We start from the raw sequence: 22444 nt of genomic DNA on the forward strand, positions 1-22444 counted from the left end.
ACCACCCACTTTCTTGTCAGCTTCGTTTCTCCGTGGGCAGTCGGTATGTAGGCTTTGCTTACATTTATGCAGGCAGTCAACATACGTGTGCTTTTAGTGTGCGGTTTTGAACTGTCTTTTACCTCCAGAATGCACCAGACGTGCTGCTCTTCCATGTAATAATAATTCTCTTCGGGAGACTTGCTGATGCTCTCAGGTCCTCCTTGTGGTGTTTCTATAGGTATCTGATTAGCCACTGTGACTATGGCCTGCATGGGCCTTTGGCCAACTCTGGTAGGGCGCTTCTTATGGGTGCTTGAATTCTTCCCTAATGGCCACATTTCCCAGTTCTTCTTCACAGAGAGAAGGAACTCGCCTACATTGCTCCCTAATGTGCTCGAAGTTGCAGTGGGGAGCCTCAGGCTTGAGACCCCAGTTGTGACTCTCCAGCCCTCTTGATATGGTCCTCAGGACTCTCCCCAGGGAACAGCCAGACTGCTCCATGGCTTTCTCATGTGCGTGTGATGTGATCATACTTTGTGCTGCCCTAGGTGAGGTGTGTAGGAACCTCTGACTTCTGTGTGACTTGGGTGTGGCCTCCTTTTGCTCAGCCCCCTTTTGCTCCTCATCCTGCCCTCCACTAGCACATGTCCCCTGAGGCAATGAGGCCTTCAAACAAACAAAAAAGGTGTCCGCACACCTGCTGTAGATTTATGGGGCGACATCCAAACATGGCTGCCAAAGGGGGTTACACTCCTTATACCTCTGCACCATGTGATTCATCCACATGCACAAATTAGCTTGTCTGCCGACAGAACTTTTTTTTTGGGGGGGTGGCTGGCACCCCAGAATAAGTACAATACCTCTGCTCAAAGTTGACTCGGCCTCAATGGCTTTTTCCTAAAGCGGTTGATGCAAAGCAGTAGTGGCCAAGTTAAGTCATCATGGTCCCCCCAGCGTGTGAGACTGCTAGGAGTTGCGAGGCCTTGGGGTAAATATTTCATTACTGCCTCAAATGTTGAGAACATTATTCTTTCCTCAAGAAGTGCCTGGTTCCTTCCCTCCCCCCGGTCCGCAATGTATTCTTGTACATAATTCAGAATGCCTCTTTGTCTATCAGCCAGTCTAATCCTTTCGCAAATTCTCTTAAGCCAAGTAGAATTGGACGTTGTATATAATATTTATTTATTTAATAGATATAAAGCCCCGTCTTTGGGCTGGTTGTTTATCTCTGGCTATTAAAATTGAATACTCCGAAGCCGGCAATTATGAAACCTCTTTCCTCTTTACGTAACAGCTTGGAAATTGCTTTCTTCTCCTCCAATATTTCTGTGTCACTCTCTTTTCTGGCTCTTAATTCTCCGTAATGTATGACCTAAGCTGATCTTTATTCTTCGTCGTAGGACAGACAGATTTGGAGATGCGTGTGTTTTTATAGTAGTGTTTTCTTTTCTTTTCTACTTCTTATTTTTATAACGTTTTAATCACATTCCCAGGCCAAATAACTACTATGCTCTGTTCCTGAGGGGAAATGTCATTAATGCTTGCTTTAAAAAGAAAAGAAAAAGAAAACTAATAAAATTGCTTTTGCTCTGATTCTGAAGGCGCACAGTGCTATGCATATGGTTTGAATTTTTCCTTCACTCGGCTGAAGGCACTGAATTGTGCAAATAGGGATTTTGATGGCAGTAAGCTGTATTCAATACTAAATCCAGTGCAGGTATGGGGGACCCTGCAGCCCTCCAGATAGGAAGCTGCCTTATGGTGAGTCAGACCATTAGTCCATCTAGCTCCATATTGACTACACTGACGGGCAGCAGCTCCCTGGATTTCAGGTAGGGTGTCTTCCAGCCACACCTGGAGATGCCATGGATCCTAACCTGGGACCAACGCAAGGCAGATGCTCTGCAACTGAGCCATGGCTCTTCCTCCAGATGTTAATTGGACTGCAGATCCCATCATCCATTTCAGAGAATGAATTGATTTTCAGTTATAATATTTGGACTTTTTCTGTAGAGTTTGGACATTTGGAAAGGTGGTTTTGCCTGCAGTAATACCTACAAACAGCCCAGTCCTTTTAACATTATGTTTACCCATTTATATATCTCCTTTCCTGAAAGCAATAGCGTACATAACATAGGTACCTCTGCATTTTATCCTCACAACAATGCTGGTTGAGCATCATGACTGAGTGGGGACTTGAACCTTGGTCTCCCAGGTCTTAGTCTAGCTCTCTAGCCACTGCACCACGCTGGCTCCATATTGCAAAAAGAGGGTGTGGGTGGGTGGGACTGATTCAGAGAGAAAAGGGACTTGCTGTAGCCACTTACTGAGTTTGAGACTGTCATGCAACAGCAAGCTATCACTATGCACTGGAACACATTTTTTAAAGAGAACCCTGACTAGCTTTTCAGATACCCTTTAATTGAATAACTTTCTAAAGAAATGCCTGAAGTAACTGATATTATAGTTTGAAGTCTTGTTTATTCTGTTACATTTTACTCTAAGAAGACCGATTTATCCTAAATAGAACCCAATAAGGCAGACATGTATGTACTATATAAGTGTGTGTGTGTACACACACACACACACACACACACACACACAGATATATAGATATATAGATATAGATATGTGTGTGTGTGTGTGTGTGTGTGTGTGTGTGTGTGTGATCCCATTGAGATCCCAAGATGAAATTTTGCAGGTAGCACTTAGAAATATTAAATAATCAATACATTTTTTGGAATTTTTAATCATGTTGACTTTTTTAAATCACTTTTTTATTTTTAAATTTTAAATTTTGTAACTTTAAAATTTAAAGTAAGTCCATCATGTGACACATCATATTAAAGCCCATGAGGTTCTGCAGAGATCAGTGTTTTTAGTTTTGAAATACCTCAATTCTGGGCTGAGCTTTTAAGGTTTTTGTGTAGTCTGGCAAGGCCAAAATTGTCTTCTTTTTTAATTTCAAACCCTCATAACTAAAAAATGGGACACACACAAAACTTAGTTTTGATCATTCAGCAAGTATACAAAATATTAAGAAAATTGGATGACATGAGGTAAAAAATTGGATCATTTGATATGGAATGACCCTGAGGCACATTTGGGTGAGAGATGGTGCCTGGCTCAAGGTCAACCATTGAGCTTCATGGCTGAGTGGAAGGTTATGGGACATGAGTCTCACCAGACTGGCTCTTTCTGCTACACCAGCTCTTCCAGGTTGCCATGAGCCTGACTTGGAGGCCCAGGACATTTAGAACAAAACTTAGTTCCGTTTGATTCCTACCACATGATGTCAATGAATAATCTGACGCCACATTCACACCATACATTTAAAGCACTATGATCCCACGGCTTCCCCCAAAGAATCCTGGGAGCTATGGTTTGTTAATGGGTGCTGAGATTTGTTAGGAAACCCCAGTTCCTACAATTCCCAGAGTAGCTTAACAATCCATCTTCTTGGGGAACTCTGGGAATTGATCTCTGCTGGGGATAATGGTGGTCTAACAACTTTGGCACATGGATGAGGATCAGGGGAGCAAGCTCTTATCAGGATTGTTAAGATGTGCCCAAACTGGTTTTCATGGGAGGACATTGGGTTCCCATGCTGCCATCCCATCAGTTTGTGATAATTAGTTACACCATCTGGGCTGTTAGTGTGTCCCGTACAGCCAATTTTAATTCTGCTCTTTGCTGTTAACAATAACGATAAGCTGCATAAATATTTGAGAGTGTTTTAGTTCTGGTGACTAAGAGGGAATTTCCAATTGATTTAGGAAGACTGTGTTCGAAGGTTAAAATTGACATGTACCTGACTCCTTCAGAATAACAAACAGCCTTTATTTGGGGCCACTTCAGGCTGTCCTTCTGGACTGGAAAGTGCATATAAAATTTATGATGGATGTGGATTTTTACCTTTTTGTTACACGTTTCTTTGCTCATGAACAAGATGTCTGTAAGTACAAGTGTGTTAGTGAACTGTAAAAGTTCCATTACTCGCATCGGATAATGGAAAGGCACCGGCAGCAACCCCGTGAAAACAGAACATCTTTTAAAGTTTACTACCGCAGTTTTACGAGCTTCCGAGCTTTTTGCACAGAACGAAATGAGTTACTGCTTTTTAAAAGCCTCTTGCCTGCCTTGACTAGGGTTTACATTTAATATTTTTGTGTGTTATTTTTTCTTTTTTACACTAGTGAAGAGGCATCTCATATCTTCGGGGTGTAGCTCAAAACTTGAGAGGTGCGTATGGAAATATCAACATGTATACATTGACCTCATTCAGGGGATCCACTATTCAATATATTATATTACTTGGGAGTAAGCAGCACTGAACTGAAGGGGACTTGTTTCAGAGGAAACGCAGGATCGGGCTGGGATCCCAGAACATGCATTAGCTGTGCTAGGAATCAATCACCCTGGTATATGTTGTGACCCGCCTTGAGATCGGCAGATGAAGGGTGGTATACTACTACTACAACTACTACTACTACTAAAGGTAAAGGTAAAGGGACCCCTGACCATTAGGTCCAGTCGTGGCCGACTCTGGGGTTGCGGCGCTCTTCTCGCTTTATTGGCTGAGGGACCCAGTGTACAGCTTCCTGGTCATGTGGCCAGCATGACTAATCTGCTTTTGGCGAACCAGAGTAGCGCACGGAAAGGTCGTTTACCTTCCCGCCGGTACCTATTTATCTACTAACACTTTGACGTGCTTTCAAACTGCTAGGTGGGCAGGAGCAGGGACCGAGCAACGGGAGCTCACCCCGTCGAGGGGATTCGAACTGCCGACCTTCTGATCAGCAAGTCCTAGGGTCTGTGGTTTAACCCACAGCGCCACCCGCATCCCTACTACTATTACTACTACTAATGGCTTAATAAGCAGAAATATGATTGAGCCTTGTGCCTCCCAAACCACCCTTGGCTCTCCTCTTGGCAAACTCTAGTTGTCCCCAGAAGTCTCAAGTTAACCATAATTTCTTCTTGTGCTTGAATTGGGAAAGTACTGCTATCAGGCTTGGAACAAGCCAGGATCTTAAACCATAGCATAAAGTTGTTTTAACATCTTGGTTTGCTCTCAGATTGGTAACCATAGATTCCCAATTTTTAAAATAATAGGAAATACGGTTAATTGAAGAATTCTCTCTTTAGGTGGTGGTCGTGAGGAGGAGGGCAAGGGGCATTGATGCCCTTCCTTTGGTGAAGGGCCTTTGTTCAGTGGTAGAGCATCCTCTTTGCATTCAGCAAAGGAGACATCCTTTCCCGAAATTCCGGATTGCTGCTGCCAGTCAGTGTAGGCAGCACTGAAAAGGACCGATGAATTGACAGCTTCATATATCCCATATATTTTCCTGGGAACACAAATTTGTGATATATTGAAAGATGACAACGCCTTTCAAGTACACTTAGCAATTTAGTATTAAATGTATTCAAGAGCAGACCTGTGAACTTGGCCTCTCAACCTCCCCACCCCCCACCAGTAAAATAGGAACCCAGCAAAGCGCTTGTCATATTGCTCTATGCGGCGAACAGGCTAGTTTCATCTGGTACAAAATATTACGTTTCTCTCATATTTGGGAATGTGCCTTGGTTTAGGAAAATCTCAGAATCCGTCTTGCTGAGCAGATAACCTGAAGAGCACATATCCCCTTTGGTAGCCACTAAACCATTCTCGAAACTGCAGTTTCTAGCTCTCCCTAAAACAACTTGTGGTGTCGCCTTTCTAGAAGGCCTCTAGAGAGTTGACTTGGCGGCGGTGGCAAAGTAGAAGGCAGAAAAGCCCATCACCTCTGCTGCGCACACTTTTATGCAGTGTTGCATAAATCTTTTCCCAAAGTGGGCTTTCGGGTATAGAGAGAAATGTGTTTCTCTTTTCTGATTTAAATTCAAAGCTGCTATTAAAAGTTACGTGGTTCTCTTAGAAAGAATACTTTACTTAGCCTGCTTTTCTCATGGCATCAGTTTATACACACTTACTTAACCCAGGACCAAATCTTGGCAATTTGAAGTGAGCCCTGCTGCCAAAATCTCTGCCCACCCCTTCCCTAAATCAAACAGCATTAAAGGGTTTGCGGTCTGAGGGGCTTACATTTTACAACTTCAGCAAATATCTCCCATACGACTCCTCCCTGTTATTTCTATGCTCAGCACATTTTCTGTAATCTTGCCCCTCCCTATCTAGTGCCTCTGTGTTCCATGGATGATCCCACCTTCTTGTCCTCTTTTAGCATCGTGCTGAATCCTTGTTTGGCATGGAAATGGCAATGTCCTTACTGAAAGCGTGTACAGTAGTTAAGAGGGGAAGCCAGAAAAGAAGGAAAGGTGACTAGAGCAGTTAAACATCTGTCTATCTATCTGTCTATCTATCTATCTATCTATCTATCTATCTATCATCTATCTATCTATAAAATAAATGGATTTTGATAAAAGAAGGTTGAACTGTTTTGATGTTATGTGTTATTATTGCACTTTGAGTCCACCTTTGCTCCAAGTAGCTCAAGGTAGTGACATATGGGACACACCCACACACCCAATTTGTTCCTGACAACAACCCTGTCAAGTAGGGTAGGATAGATGGCGACTGTCCCAAGGTCACCCAATGAGCTTCATGGCTGAGTGAGGATTAGAACCCTGGTCTATCAGGTCCTGGTCTTGACATACTAACCACTATACCACACTGGCAATCTAATAGAACAGGTACATAAGAAGCTACTGTATACCCAGTCAAACCCTTGGTCCCTTTATCTCGGTAGTGTCTGACTGGCAGTAGCTTTCCAGGGTCTCAGGGTGGGATGATGGTCTCTTCCCAGGCCTGCCTGGAAATGCCAGGGATTGAACCTGGGACATTCTGCATGTAAACAGAGACTGGAAAAGAGTGATAACAGACCATGAGATTGTGTAGCACACATAGGGCAAGATGGAATCTAAGAGGAGTCAAAAGGAGTGGGTGCAGTTCTGGCTCAAAATAAGGTTGTGGTTGGAATGAACTCAAAATTCCTTTCCATGCATTAGGAAATTCCTGCAGAGAGACTCTTGCATACTTCTCACAAATGCAAGTGTCTACAACAGGGTAGGGTAGGAACCGGTGGTTCTCCAGGTGTTGCATGACTACGATTCCCATGATCCTTGAGTATTCATCATGCTGGCTGGGGTTGATGGGAGTTGGGGTCCAACAACACCTGGGAGCCCACAGCTGTCCATCCCCTTGGGACTAGCTTTAAGTTGCTCTGGAACATGAATTCTTGCTGTTAGGGAAGATGGTACCGAAAGGCCACATTATGGGATCTACTAACAGTCCTGCCAGTTCACAACTGTGTAAAAGTTTGTGATGTTGGATCCAATGGTGATCAACATGGAGCTGAGGATTTTTTTCTTGCCATAAATTGAAGACTTTAAGTTAAAGCTAATTAAACAGTGAAGAATTATTTAGGATGAGCTGGACTCCAGTTTCAAGGTACTCTCGAAATGACAAGTGATGCTGCAAGTGCTATAAACATGTCCACTTTCTTAACCCCCCAGAAGCTGCCAAATTAATACGGAGACTCGTTCAAGTGACTGAGTATTCTGAGATGGCAATTAACACTTTGTCCCAGCAGCTTGTGTAACAATAAAATGTTGATTTTTAAATAACGTATTTATTTTTATAACACAAGTGGTTTGCTTCGAATGTTCCTGAGCCACAGTCATACATTCTGCTTGAACACAGCAATGGGAGAGCAAATTTTGCTGCATCTTATATCAGCTAAGCCAAACAATGCTGCACTGCACACCTTTCTTCTTCCTGTAGAACAGCGGTTGTCAACCCTTTTTAAGCCCATGGGCACATTTGGATTTTTGGGTGACTCCCATAAGCATAATTCCCCCCCACCTGCCATCCCCTGGATCAGCACTCCAGACAGACAGACAGTGTGTGCGCATTCACTTTGTTTTACTAAGGAATCTGGTTAGAAGGCAGATTCAGTAGAATAAATCGGAGCCTTGAAAAACACATAGAGATGAAAGAGGAAGTGGGACAGAGAGTCACTCTTCTGATTTCATTTTTCAGCTCTATGTACTTTTCAAGGTGACCCTTCTCACCACCTCTTGTCCAAGGGGGGAGGGAGTACTCGGAGGCTCTGTGGGGCCCATTAAGAAACACCAAGGTCATTATGGCACCCACGGGCCATGTAGCAGAAGAATCTGGTGTGTTCCTGGTTGTCATAGCCATTTCTCTCCCTTTGTTTTGATTAGCTGGGCCTGCAAAATGCCAATGACATTTTGTCATTTGTCATTTGAAGAAGGGGAAAACACAGCGTGACACAGGACTTTGGGTGCAGGCACACATCTCCTTAAGCGAAGCATCTTCTGCACAGGTTCAGTTCTGAGCATTGTCCATGCTGCTGTGAAGCAGGCCCAGGTGTGCCTTGGGGGAACTGAGGTGTGGCAGAGAATGAAGCAGCTAAATGGTCACTGTCAATACTGCAGTTGACTGTGGATCTCATTAAAGTGCTTAACGATTATTGGTAGATGAACAGTTCCAGAGTGCTAAATAACTTCCAGGTACCGTGTCCAGCTAACTTAATTACCAGGTTTAGGTTCCAAGAGTAAGAAGCTGAATCTTAAGTAGGCCAGTTAACATACAGAAGTTGGAGTGTGAAGACAATTAGAACTTTTATTCTGGCATAGTCCCATTAGAAATCCATTAGGTTTTATTTATTTAGTATTCATTATACTGTAAACTGTATGAATGTTAAGAGGATGAAAGAGTAAAAATAAGGGTGGCATCAGTAAATTAGCTAAAAAGAATGCGAGAGTATGGTGAAATTTGAGTTAAAGTTAATTATTGAATAATATTATGTTCAAACCAAGGTTTTAGGTTTTTGGGAGGCTAATCTAAAATGGGAAACATAATAATTGGAAAATACAAATAAGTATCTGAAATAAGGTGATAAATTGCTGTCTAGAATTTCTCAAATTTGGAAAGCAGGAACAGAAGATGTGAGGAAGTCTGAATAATTATGAAAGTAAGATTCTGACTATGATGTTATATTTTTTCTACTTTTCTTGTATGCTTTTTTCTATTGTGTGCTTATTCTTGTTCTTTTCTTTTCTTTATGTATGTTGAAAATCATGAATAAAAATCTTTATAAAAAAAAAGGAAATTGGAAACTTCTTTCGGAGCTGGAACAAACTAATTTGCCTCCCCCTTCCCTATGGAGAACACACTCTTGGTCCTTTACTTGAGGCCCTCCAGATAGATGTTGCTGGGCTACAAGTCCCATCTGGGCCATTGATTAGGCTGGCTGGGCTGATAGAGTTGTGACACCAACATTTGTAGGGCCATGCATTTCCCACCCCTCCTTGGGCAAACTATTGTTCTCTGAACCTTGGCTTCCCATCTATATTTCCATCTATTACCCTTGAGGTTACTGAGATTATGTGTGGTGATTTGAGTGTTCGGTGGTATATAAATGCTTCATATCTGTCAATACCACTCATAGAAAGGCTTAGAATTGAGCTTTTGGACTGGGTGAGATGCGAAATTGCCTAACTGTTGTTGAGGTAGAAACCCTTTAAAGAATTAGTTTTCTTGAAAGTAAATCACAGCAGCCATTTTATGTTCTATTAAATATCGTCTGCAATCTTTCGGGTTATTACAGTTACACGGTTTTTTGGAAGTGTTCATAGCAGCAGGGTCCTGATGGCCACAAATTCTGTAGTGGAATATACCTAAGATGATTTTGACCAAACAAGGCCCTTGCTATGTGCAGAAGTACTCAACTGATCAGGTTTTGAAATCCATGATGGAAGACCATTTTCTGACAATGGCATATAGCAGTGGTGTCCAAACTTTTTTCAAAGAGGGCCAGATTTGATGAAGTGAAGGGCCATGAGGGCCGACCAAAGGGCCGACCAAAGTTTTAGGGTTGAAGTTGTTGAGGTTTTTTAAGGATTTTACCCCAGGAAATAAACTGCCATGGGGGCCAGATTAAACCAACCGGTGGTCCACATTAGGCCCCCGAAACAGACTTTGGACATGCCTGGCATATAGAACCACTATGCAAGCATGGTTGACTTCAGATATGGGACTCTAGAAACAAGAAATGTTTGGGATCCCCATGTTCTGATTACAAGAGAAAAGTTCCATCTTCTTGATCTCTTTAGGCCAGTGGTGGCCAAACTTGGCTGTTTTTGGACTACAACTCCCACCATCTGTAGCTAACAGGACCAATGGTCAGGGATGATGAGAACTGTAGTCCCAAAACAGCTGGAGGGCAAGTTTGGCCACCACTGCTTTAGGCTGACCTGTGAAGTGCCATCAGTGGCACAACAGCATTCTAGATGAAACACAAAATCTAGGAGTCTTCTCTGTATGCGTCCTAGATGTGACTTTCTGGAAAGACATAACCTTCTGACATGGCATGTTTTGTTGTTGTTGTTTAGTCGTTTAGTCGTGTCCGACTCTTCGTGACCCCATGGACCAGAGCACGCCAGGCACTCCTGTCTTCCACTGCCTCCCGCAGTCTGGTCAAACTCATGCTGGTAGCTTCGAGAACACTGTCCAACCATCTCGTCCTCTGTCGTCCCCTTCTCCTTCTGCCCTCAATCTTTCCCAACATCAGCGTCTTTTCCAGGGAGTCTTCTCTTCTCATGAGGTGGCCAAAGTATTGGAGTCTCAGCTTCAGGATCTGTCCTTCCAGTGAGCACTCAGGGCTGATTTCACTCAGAATGGATAGGTTTGATCTTCTTGCAGTCCATGGGACTCTCAAGAGTCTCCTCCAGCACCATAATTCAAAAGCATCAATTCTTCGGCAATCAGCCTTCTTTATGGTCCAGCTCTCACTTCCATACATCACTACTGGGAAAACCATAGCTTTAACTATACGGACCTTTGTCAGCAAGGTGATGTCTCAGCTTTTTAAGGTGCTGTCTAGGTTTGTCATTGCTTTTCTATGGCATGTTTTAGGAAGCAAGAATTAGGAGTGTCGACGGCATGAAAGGCATTTTCTACTTAAGTGGATTTGGAAATGGTAGCACAGAGGAAGCACACAGGGCTTTTTGTTTGCTTCGTTTCCTTGTTCCTCTCCCTGAAACTGTTAGTAATGCAGTTTCGAGTTCCTGTCATTCCTCTAATTTGGTTTGCAGAGGTGGGCAGAGCAGGACGGTGTCACGTGACGTGGGCAGAGTGGATGCGGGGAGAGAAGAGGTGACGGGAGCTATACTGCACAGTTCCTGCTGTGATCTTGTCCATAAGGAAGGAAGTGCTGCATGTAATGTATTTGAGATATGTACTTAGTGCTTGAAACAAGACTTTCTGTTCTCTCTTGATGGTGAATAATCTTCTGCCAAATATGGATAAACTGAGGCTACGCAGAGTAACTTTTTGGCGGGCAACCAGGGTCAACACCGATCAGCTTATTTATAATGGAGAATCCTTGGACAAAAGCAACTGGGCAAAAGTAGTGAATACTTTTATGCAAGGCACCCGCCGTTTAGTGGAATGACTTCCACTAAGCAATGCTGACATGCTACTGCATTTAAAATGAAGCGAAATAGGTTGAATGAGGAGGAGTTCCATAGGTCTCCGAATACACTGTTTTCCCCATTATCCCTCTGACATAAGGACTGTGCATGGCACCTGGCTGGGCTTACTGGAGTAGCATGGGAATCTCCTCTGCCTTGCAATGCTCCCTCTTGCTTCCTGTGAGTGCAAAGCAAAATTCCATTGAGCCTTGTTTGACTCACATCGTGGGGCTGCAGTCCTAGGGCTCACTGGCATTTGTTTTTGTGCTGTGTTTCTAGGTACAAGTCTGGGCTTTCCAGGTCTGTGTCCCAGTGCTTCTCCTAGGAAAACCCACATTTTACTGCTGAAATAGAGTGAACACCAATTGGGTTTGCTGTTTGCTCAGATTCTGTGATAAAACACAGGTTTTCCCAGGGAAAGCAGTGGGCCAGACAAACAAACAAGCACGCTGCTCTGACACAGACCTGGAAAACCTGAATCTGCACCTAGAAAGTGCCGACCAAAGGTAAGTGTGCCAGAGCCCCAAGTCTAAGGGATTATCCACAATTACCTTTTGCCCTGCTCTTTCCAGACACACAGGTCAGCACTTTGAAGCTCCACATATGAATGCTCAGACTTGGAGCTTTAAAGCGCGGACCATGCCTGGAAACAGCAGAGGAAAGGTAAGTGTGGATAAACCCTAGCACACAGTACACACACTCTCTGTAAAGTTTAACTGTTTAATGGGCTGCAGCTACTAAAAGCCCATGTAAAATTCTTATGATACCTTCAGGTCTTGCGTTTGATAGCATAGGGACCAGATAACTCACAAGACAGCCTTTTTTGTTCTGATTCATGCAGCAAATACGCCTTAAAGCCCTCTGCTGTAATGTAGGCCTTCATAGCTCTGCAAGCTAAACAAAAGCTAAACTGTTTACATCTAGCATTGGAGGGATTTTTAAAACCCACTTTCGTAGTTTGGAAAAGTAATAGATGTGGCAAAAGAGAGAATCTTTTGTTTTGGAAAGGGTGTCCCACTCTGAGATTGCAGTGTATGATTTCCTATTAAAGTTAAAGGTTACTTCAAGATTTCTGGTGGTTTAAATATATCTATATCTGTGCATATCTATATCTATATGCCTTGCCTTTTGCACTTTGATGTGGTTTAGCACATGTTTGCACTGCAACAAGTAGAGAGTGATAAAAATCAACTGCTAGCTGCATTGGAGGGGACTTGGCGACTGAAAATATCTGGAGGTTGGAAAAGGATGTCCCCAAACTGGTACAGATCTCTGCTTGTAGATTTTAGATTAATGGAAGGCTAATAAAGGAATTGGGGCTGCCTCAACTATATGTGTCGTGGACCATTAAGGGCTTTAAAGGAAAAACACAAATGCCTTCGATGAAGGCTCATCATGGGCACTGTGATAAAATGTTTACAGGACCCAAACTTTTCCAATTTTCTCAGTGCGTTTTCAAGGGTGCCAGTCTTGCACTCTGCTCAGTCTCTCGATAGCAGCAAGGGACTGGCATGGGATGGCAGAGAGCTCGTAACGGCTCGAACTGTGCAGCGGCAGATGCTAATTAAAATATATATAATACTCGCATGATTAGTTTGTAATGATCGTAATCCCCTTCTATTTGCTTATTACCGCAGCGTGACAGACCTTAAACCACCCCGCGCTTCATCTGAAGCCTTGTAAGTAACAAACCAGCCATTAGCTTCTGATAACCTATTCCTAAAGGATTGTTTCCCAAATAGAAAAACATGGCTGAATAAAGGCGTCAGTTTTCCCATTTGCTATTGAACTCAGAGGGGTTGTTGGAGTTTTTTCCCCTTCTTGTTTGTTCTTCTGCCCAGCTGGCTCCTTTTGCTGGAGTACAATAGTGCCTTGTTACTCCGTTGCGCTGCGTCTCATTCAGACACAACAGCTTCTCCTGTAGGGGAAGGGAGAAACACAAATGGTGATGAAGACGTTCCCCTCCTGTTAAAATATTTAGATGCACCAGCCAAAATGGAATAGTTCAACTGTGTGTCAGGTTTCTCTGGAATTTATTCCATTGTCATTGTTTTTGTTGTTGTTCCCCTCTCTCTCAGCAGCTTCTTCTAGTGTGATGCTTGCAAAATTCAATGGGTTTTTCAATCAGGTTCTTAGTAAAGATGGGGTAGGCTTGTGCTGGATTCAGCGGTCCCGAATCTGGCCCATTTGAACCAGGGATGGCGTGGGAATTTGCTAAGCTAGTGCTGAATCAGAGAGAAAGAGAGGGAGAGATTGTCAAATTTATTCGTTCGTTCCATTGTTTATTTTATAAAATGTATATTTTGCTCCATTGTAATTAAAACCTCAAAGCCATTTACAAAAAGAGTTAAACGATAAGATTATCAGTATAAAAAAGTTATATGCAACTATTTAAAACGTTCCAAAAAAAATTTGAAACCAGCAATAAACTAAAAACTGTCAGCGTTCTGGATGTGCTTGCCTAAACAAACATGTTTTTAGTAGGGGCTGAAAAGAGCACAGCAAAGACTCTTGCTTAACGTCAATAGGCAGGGAGTTCCAGAGTTCCAAAGATCTGGAGCTACACGCAGGACAGCAAATTACAGCATCAAACCACCTTGAGACTCCATCATGCAAAGCTGTAATTTTAGGCGGAGGAGATTTGAAGAGGGAGGATGAGTGGAAAGACGCTGATGCCCACGTAGCTGTATTTTTGTCCTCCCCTATTCAGCCTTCATCCAGGACTTAAAAAGCATCTTTACTGGCAGAGGTGTTGCTAGGTACTTTAAAGGACTTGGGGCAAAGGCTTATGGCATCTATTTGCATAGAATTTGCATATGCTAATTTTTATATACAGATGCCTCTGGGTAAATTAAGAATGCATGGTGCCAGTGTCTCACCAGCAGAGTACTTTTGAAGTGTGCTTGGCTGCTCTGCAGACAAGTTTTCTTTTTTAAAAAAAGTTGAAAGAAAACAGGGGAGGGGAAGGGACAGGAAGTCTGGAGCACAGTACAAAAAACTCATAGCGAGGGGCTTCCTGGGCCACCTCATAACCATGCTCCTCCCTGCTGGTTAAGGGATGTAAAGCAGCTTATGGGTATAACCTGCGTTACTGAAGTGTTTGGGCTGAGTTCCTTCTTACCCTAGCACACCACTTGATATGTTGCAAGCAATGTGATAGTCTGTGCCTGAACCTCTGAAGTGGAAGACGAGTTTCTTTTCAGTGTATCTCTTATCTCAAAATGCCTCTTGCAGCCACTTGCACAACCTAAAATTAGGTTTCCAGCTTTGCACTGTATCTCAGGTGTGCTGGCAATCATCTCTTGGCGTTCCTCTGGGAGAAGCTTCCTGTAAATTTCAGGACTCTGCTGAGCGAGAAGAGCGTTGCGTGGCGACAAAAGTACAGCTGTGCTGGACCTGGTTTCCTTGTATGTGGCTGATGAGGGACGTGGACTGGTTTTATTGAGATAACATAGCAGGGATGGGGAGCTTGTGGCTCTTCAGGTGTCATTGGATTCCAACTCTCATCAGCCCCTGCTGGTATGACCAATTGTCCGGGATGCTGAGAGTTGTAGTCTAGCCACATCCGGGAGGTCACGGCTTTCCCATCTCAGGAATATAGACTCCTGTTATATGAAGCTGACAAACCTAGACAGCATCTTAAAAAGCAGAGACGTCACCTTGCCAACAAAGGTCCATATAGTAAAAGCTATGGTTTCCCCAGTAGTGATGTATGGAAGTGAAAGCTGGACCATAAAGAAGGCTGATCGCCAAAGAATTAATGCTTTTGAATTATGGTGCTGGAGGAGACTCTTGAGAGTCCCATGGACTGCAAGAAGCTCAGACCTCTCCATTCTGAAGGAAATCAGCCCTGAGTGCTCACTGGAAGGACAGATCCTGAAGCTGAGGCTCTAATACTTTGGCCACCTCATGAGAAGAGAAAACTCCCTGGAAAAGACCCTGATGTTGGGAAAGATGGAGGGCACAAGGAGAAGGGGACGGCAGAGGACGAGATGGTTGGACAGTGTTCTCGAAGCTACCAGCATGAGTTTGACTAAACTGTGGGAGGCAGTGGAAGACAGGAGTGCCTGGTGTGCTCTGGTCCATGGGGTCAGGAAGAGTCGGACACGACTAAACGACTAAACAACAACAACAACAGCATATGAAGCTGAAGTCCATTGGGGCTGCATTGCTTCTTGGTTGGGGTATGGAAGACCCATAACTTCTGTGGGGGTTATGTTCTGGGGATTGCACCTAAAGCCCAAATTAGGTATCATTGAGGCACATTGGGTGCAATGGAGGGTGGGATTGCCAAAGTTCCCCCCCCCCCCCAGTCGCCTGCCCCCTTTCCACCCCCTTTTTCATTTTTTTGACAATATTTTTGCGTAACGCTGAATGTGCACAAGTTCAATGCGTGTAAGTACTGTACTTGGTTTTGGGGGACTTTTCTGGAGGAATCTCTCAAAGTAGCTTCCAAAATAGCTTGTGATTGGCTTCTATGATCTGAATCTGTTCCTGGGGCTTGGTAGTTTTCTTTTGGAGCCCTTTCCGGTGCTTTGAGAAACTGTGCAATAAAGACAATCTGATGGAGATTTAACTGTCTTCAGGGAAAGGGTTGGCTTGCCTTGCTTCGCTGTCCCTGCTGTCAAAAAAAGTTAATCGCAGCCTCTCCTGGGTTGCCGGGTTACGTTGCTTTAGAGGAAATGTGCAGAGCTGCTGCGAGTAATGAGAACAGCCAAAGAAAAGCGTTCACTCTCTCTCTCTCTCTCTCCCTGAAAATAAAAAATGCCACAAGACCCATAGAGATAATAGCCAGTTGCTCCTGAAGGGAAAGAGAGAATCCACCCAGCAGCAGATTATTGATTTGTGGCTTTGCCAAACAAAACACTCCTTTTTCTTATTTGTAAAAGCGGAATGCTTTTGTTTTGTCTACAGTGGAGGATATGCGATATTTGTTTAGTATGAGCAAAGTGTTTTGCGGTGAGGCAAGAGGAACTTTATTTGGCGGAAAGACGGCGATCTGTGCTGCATGAGGACTTGGAAGGCAGAGGTGACATCACTCTCGCTTCCTGCAAGGCAGTTTATCATGTCTCTTTCCATGCATGCTGTCCTCCTTCAGAAACTAGAGAATGGGGCTGCACATGTTGGCCCTTGTGGTTCCTACCAGATCTCCATGCATTGGGGGAAAGGTCTGAAGGGGGAACCTACATATTTTTAACTGGATGTGGATCGGTTCCTCCACATGATCAGGAGCTCTGCTTGTATGCATCTCCCAAAGGCACAAACAAGCCTGTGTGCTTTCATCTGAACATGTGTCGATTCCTCCTTCAGTCTGTTTCTCCAACCTTTTACCCATATCTGAAGGCTGACTTTGCCAGTCTGGTGCCTTCCAGATTTTTGAATTACAGCTCCCACCAATTGCAGCCAGGATGCGCTGACAGTGGCTGATGGGAGTTGTAGTCCAGGACATCTGTAGGACACCAGGTTGCTGAAGACTGGCCTAGAGCAGAGCTTTCCACGGTGACACACTTTTTAGACATGCATCATTTCGTGACACAGTAATTCGGTTTTACTTAACAAACCGGAGGTTAAACGAACCCCCTTTCCAACCTCTGGAGGAACACAGGGAGCATTTGCATGACACACCTACACGCTGCAGCCAACACACCGTGTCACGACACATAGTTTGGAAAGCTCTGGTCTAGAGAGTAGCATGGAGGGTCTTCCATTAATAGTTTCATTTAAATAAACATATAGTGAGTTGTCATATGCAGCCCAAATCACAGGATATTTATATTGGTGGTGGTGGAATGGAAAAATAAGGTTTATTTCAGTTAAGGTAAAGGTACAGGTACCCCTGCCCATACGGGCCAGTCGTGTCCGACTCTGGGATTGCGCGCCCATCTCACTCAAGAGGCCGGGGCCAGCGCTGTCCGGAGACACTTCCGGGTCACGTGGCCAGCGTGACAAGCTGCATCTGGCGAGCCAGCGCAGCACACGGAAATGCCGTTTACCTTCCCGCTAGTAAGCGATCCCTATTTATCTACTTGCATCCGAGGGTGCTTTCGAACTGCTAGGTTGGCAGGCGCTGGGACCGAGCAACGGGAGCGCACCCCGCCGTGGGGATTCGAACCGCCGACCTGACGATCAGCAAGTCCTAGGCGCTGAGGTTTTACCCACAGCGCCACCTGCGTCCCTTATTTCAGTTACATGACTGTTGGTGATTTTATCTGCTGTATCACTTTTGTTCTTATTGATTGAGCTCCCTTTCCCCCTTACCGCCTTTATGATGTATTTGGTGCCTGGATGACTTGGAAATGTGGTTGAGTTGGTCCTTAAGTACCCTGATTCTGCTTTCTGGCACCCTCCCCAGTTGTGTTTGGCAAATGTGTCAACTGGCCAGGTGACTGCTAGTTGCAGAATCCAAGAACCCTTAAGTTTGTCACTCTGCAGGTGTTCCTAAAACCATCATCTGGTGTCCATGTGGATGAAAATACAGGACCCCTTTCTCCAGCCTCCTCCTCTTCCTCCTTTTGGCGACTCTGAGTAGTCTTGAAAAATTCTAGCGCTACAGTCTCCTGCAAGGCATACGCAGGAAGGTGAAAAAACACTCCAGAAGGATCTGAATTCTTCTAGGTGATCCCTGCACTTCAAAGAGAATGCAGTCTAATTAAAACCATCCATCATGAAAAAAGTGTGCATGCTTCCAAGTTTTATTCCGCAAGAGGGAATGGTGTGAACTGCTAATCTAAAAGTTAGCTTTAAATTGCCAGGGAAATTAATATAGGTGTAATTAAAAATGTGCAAATGGGTTTAAAATGCATGGTTTTGGGAGAGGGAGCGGAGACTCTGCGCAACAGTTTTAAAGTAATGTGAAGATGGTTTTAATAGCCAAATAGTCATGAAGGTCTTCCAAAGAACAACACAGTCGTGTGAGGACAGAGTTTGGGGGTTTGGGTGCATTTGCTCTTGTGGCATTCTGTTTTCATGCTGTCAGAATGAAACCAGTTCTGCTGGTGGGAAGGAAAATCCTGAACCTCTCCTGTATGAGCTTTACTGGATCAGATCAGAGACCAGTCTAGCATCCTGTTTCTTCCTCTGCAAAACCAGAAGTCTTTGGGAATCCCACAAACAGAATGTGAGGGTCATAGAAATTCTTTCTCTGATCCTGGGGGGTCGCATCACGATTAAGAATGTACCCCATGAATTTGTCTAAGCCCCCTTTAAAAAAAATCTATCGTCAATTGATGGTTATTGCTGTATCTTGTAGCAGATTCCGTAGCTTAACTAACTGCTCTGTCGGGAAGTACTTCATATTGTCTGTCCCGAATCTCTCACCATTCAGCTGCTTTGATTGGCCCATGATTTCAGCATTATGAAAGATTGAATAATATCTCCCCCCTATATTTTCTCAACACCATGCATTCCCCTATACAGTGGTGCCTCGCAAGACGAAATTAATCCGTTCCGCGAGTCTCTTTGTCTTGCGGTTTTTTCGTCTTGTGAAGCACGGCTATTAGCGGCTATTAACAGCTTAGCGGCTTAGTGGCTATTAACGGCTTAGCGGCTTAGCGGCTTTAAGAAAAAGGAAACAAACTCGCAAGAACTCGCAAGACATTTTGTCTTGCGAAGCAAGCCCATAGGGAAATTCGTCTGGCGGAACGACTCAAAAAACGGAAAACCCTTTCGTCTAGCGAGTTTTTCGTCTTGCGAGGCATTTGTCTTGCGGGGCACCACTGTATCCTAACCATATCCCCCTTTGCTTTCTTTCCCCCCCTGAACTTAAAAAAGGCTCCAAGTGTAACCTTTTCTTGTAGGGAAGTTGCTCCAGATCCCTGATCGCTTTGGTTACCTTTTTTTTTTTTTGGCAGCTTTTCTATCTCTACGGCACCCTTGCTGAGGTGCAGTGATTAGAGCTGGGTAGAGTTTTCCAAGTGTACCTGCCACAGTGCCAGGTATGCTATGGCTTACAGTTGGAATGACGCTGGTTTACTTTTCTCAAGATGTTGACAACTCAAGTGCAAAGCTGCCTAGCTGATTTGCCACCTGATTGCAGTGGGTCTAGAAAATCGTTCTACAATCTCCTGTGCACGGCAAGGTTTAGGGACAAGGCAGCTGCTGAAATTGGGCAAAAAGATGGTTGGAAGAGGAAGAAATGCACTATGTAAAAAGGAATGCTGTAGCACACATGTTTGTACTGTGGTACCTCGGGTTATATACGCTTCAGGTTACACACTCCACTAACCCAGAAATAGTACCTCGGGTTAAGAACTTTGCTTCAGGTGAGAACACAAATCGTGCTCCGGCGGTGCGACGGCAGCGGGAGGCCCCATTAGCTAAAGTGGTGCTTCAGGTTAAGAACAGTTTCAGGTTAAGAACGGACCTCCGGAATGAATTAAGTACTTAACCCGAGGTACCACTGTAATGGAAATGCTAACTGTCTTTATGTAAATAAAGCACTCCACAACAGGACAAGAAATGCTATTTAATTCCATGAGCGATGGGTTTTATTAAGTGTCTAAAAAGCCTGTTCCATGTAACAGACTATAAACTGGTTTTTGTCCGGAGACTGAGCACCCATCTTAAGGCTCGGCTGCTGTGATGTCATGGAATGTTAGTACAAAGTTCTGTCTGTTAAAGTTGAAGGCATGCCACTTTCCATGACCAGTCAGGACGGATGAAAGTTGCACGGTAAGTTAGGAATGGGGACTGTATGCCAAGGGAGCACAATCAAGGCACAGCCTGAGCAGTGCCTTGTTCTGTGTGTATTCTCATGCTTGGTCATAAACACATTGGTGCCACTCAAGCTGGGCCCCACAATATTTCCCTTCTCTCATTTGTGCCTGGCTAGTGTCCTGGAAACAGGTACGCCAGGTTGATCCTTCTGCTGCTGATCTCTGACTCAGGACAGAACTCGCCCTCTGGGTACGCCACCCTGTCAGGAAAAGGAGAAGGAAGAGTTCACACACTATATCCTGTGAGGCTGACAGTTGGATCGCTTTTTTTTTGTTATAGCAAACAAAGTCTCTTTCTGGTTTGACTTCAATTTGTTTAACAAATGGCTGTGCTGGCACCAACATTCATGGGGATCGAAACTGATGGATGGGTGAAGAAACAAGAGAATGGTTGAAGAAGATGACGCAAGTCGCCCTTAACTTTTAATAAGTGCCTGTATTCACTTATACAGACATTGTGGATCAGAAAGTGCAATCAGATAGTTACCATTTGATTCGGCACACCATGTAGATATAGAATTATCTATAGCAAAACACCGTTTTCTTTGCTGGGGGGATTGGAAAGGACTGGATGGGGAGTAGAAAAAAGGAACACCCGACCTCCAGTTCACACATGCATTTGATGGAAGTACAGTAGTACCTCGGGTTAAGTACTTAATTCGTTCCGGAGGTCCGTTCTTAACCTGAAACTGTTCTTAACCTGAAGCACCACTTTAGCTAATGGGGCCTCCCGCTGCTGCCGCGCCACCGGAGCACGATTTCTGTTCTCATCCTGAAGCAAAGTTCTTAACCCGAGGTACTATTTCTGGGTTAGCGGATTCTGTAACCTGAAACGTATGTAACCCGAGGTACCACTGTAACAACTTCCCTGGGTTAGTTGAGCTGTTGGGAGAGCAGGCACCACAAGTTGGATGTGCATATTTTCTTGAATGCAATGGTTTCAAGTGGGGGCAGTTCACATGTTTAGCGGAGAATCAAGTGTCATTTATGTGTTTGCGAACCAGCTAGGACGTTTGCATTTGCAGGTCTACTTTTACTTGCATGGATCTGTTCATGCAAGTATAAGTAGAAAAAGGCTTTTGAAGGTGAGCGACTTTAAGGTATGGGCCAGGATAAGGTCTCTGTGTCCCTGAAGGTGGGCACATAGATAGAAACAACAGTAACTTGACAAGGCTTTGGGAAACATGCCACTTTGACCAAGGGAGGTTGCTTAGTGACAGGCTGGCTGCAGAGAATACTGTCCTCTCCTGTGAATAGAGAGAGCAAACAGTCAAAAGGGGTTGGGGGAAAGAGCAAGAGTCAGTGATTAGGAAAGGAGCTTTCTAATCTTGTACCCCATGCCTGATTGACTGCTGCTTTTTGTGAAAGTGCTCCATTTGTGTGTGTGTTGCTAATTTTGCCAAGATTATAATATAATAGCACTTCTGGAAATGTCAGGCTACACTTATTTGCATCAATAAAGAAATGTCAAGAGTCTAGCGTGTGCATTTCAAGCCTGCTACCATCCTTCGGGATGCAGATATTTTTTTTTTAATAAAAAAGTTCAAATTAAGGTAACCGAGGACCAATTTGATTTGTTCCAAAGATCTACCACATAGCATAAACTGAGAACATAAGAGCACTGCTGGATCACACCAAAACCTGTTTTCCTATAGTGACCATTACGAAGTTTATGGAAGGACCACAAGCAAGGCATGAATATAATAGCACTCTCCTGCTTTAGTTTTCCATTGGCTAGTATTTGGAGGCATGCTGCCCTGATCCTGGAGGTAATTCTGCAAATGATGGTAAAACCTACGTCCGTCTGCCTTCTGCAGAATGTTTGGCAGTGCATATATTAATCAGTTCACATACATGATTCCAAGCATTTATCACCAATGGCTACAGTTATTCATGGAAACTGAGCTGAAGTAACCTCCGGTTTGACAATACCTAGAATACAGATGGTCTAAGTTCCCGGCATGCACTCTGGTTGACTGCTATAATGTCTCAGCAAAGGAAAATGTGGCACTTCCTAGCATTTCCTGTCATGTACCTTTCCCTCTTTTCACTGCCAAAATCTGGGAGGGTTTTAAAATTTTGCAGCGGAATCTTATGCATCTGTAAATCCCACTGTGTTCAGTTCAATTTACTCTCAGGTTATGGTGGCAGGTTCAGTCTTGTTATCATTTGAGATTAGGAATCCCAGATGGCCAAAGAAAAGCTTGCCTATTTTAATATGGTGATATAGGCAGACTTCCATTTGGGCC

At 44.0% G+C, this 22444-nt stretch overlaps 1 protein-coding gene across 27 annotated transcripts in view; it reads left to right on the forward strand.

Annotated features, from left to right (window-relative positions):
* MAGI1 (membrane associated guanylate kinase, WW and PDZ domain containing 1) overlaps positions 1-22444 on the forward strand; it is a 472724-nt gene that overhangs the window by 27964 nt on the left and 422316 nt on the right. The window lies entirely within an intron of this gene.

The sequence above is a fragment of the Podarcis muralis genome, chromosome 2, assembly GCF_964188315.1.
Source record: "Podarcis muralis chromosome 2, rPodMur119.hap1.1, whole genome shotgun sequence".
Classification (NCBI taxonomy): domain Eukaryota; kingdom Metazoa; phylum Chordata; class Lepidosauria; order Squamata; family Lacertidae; genus Podarcis; species Podarcis muralis.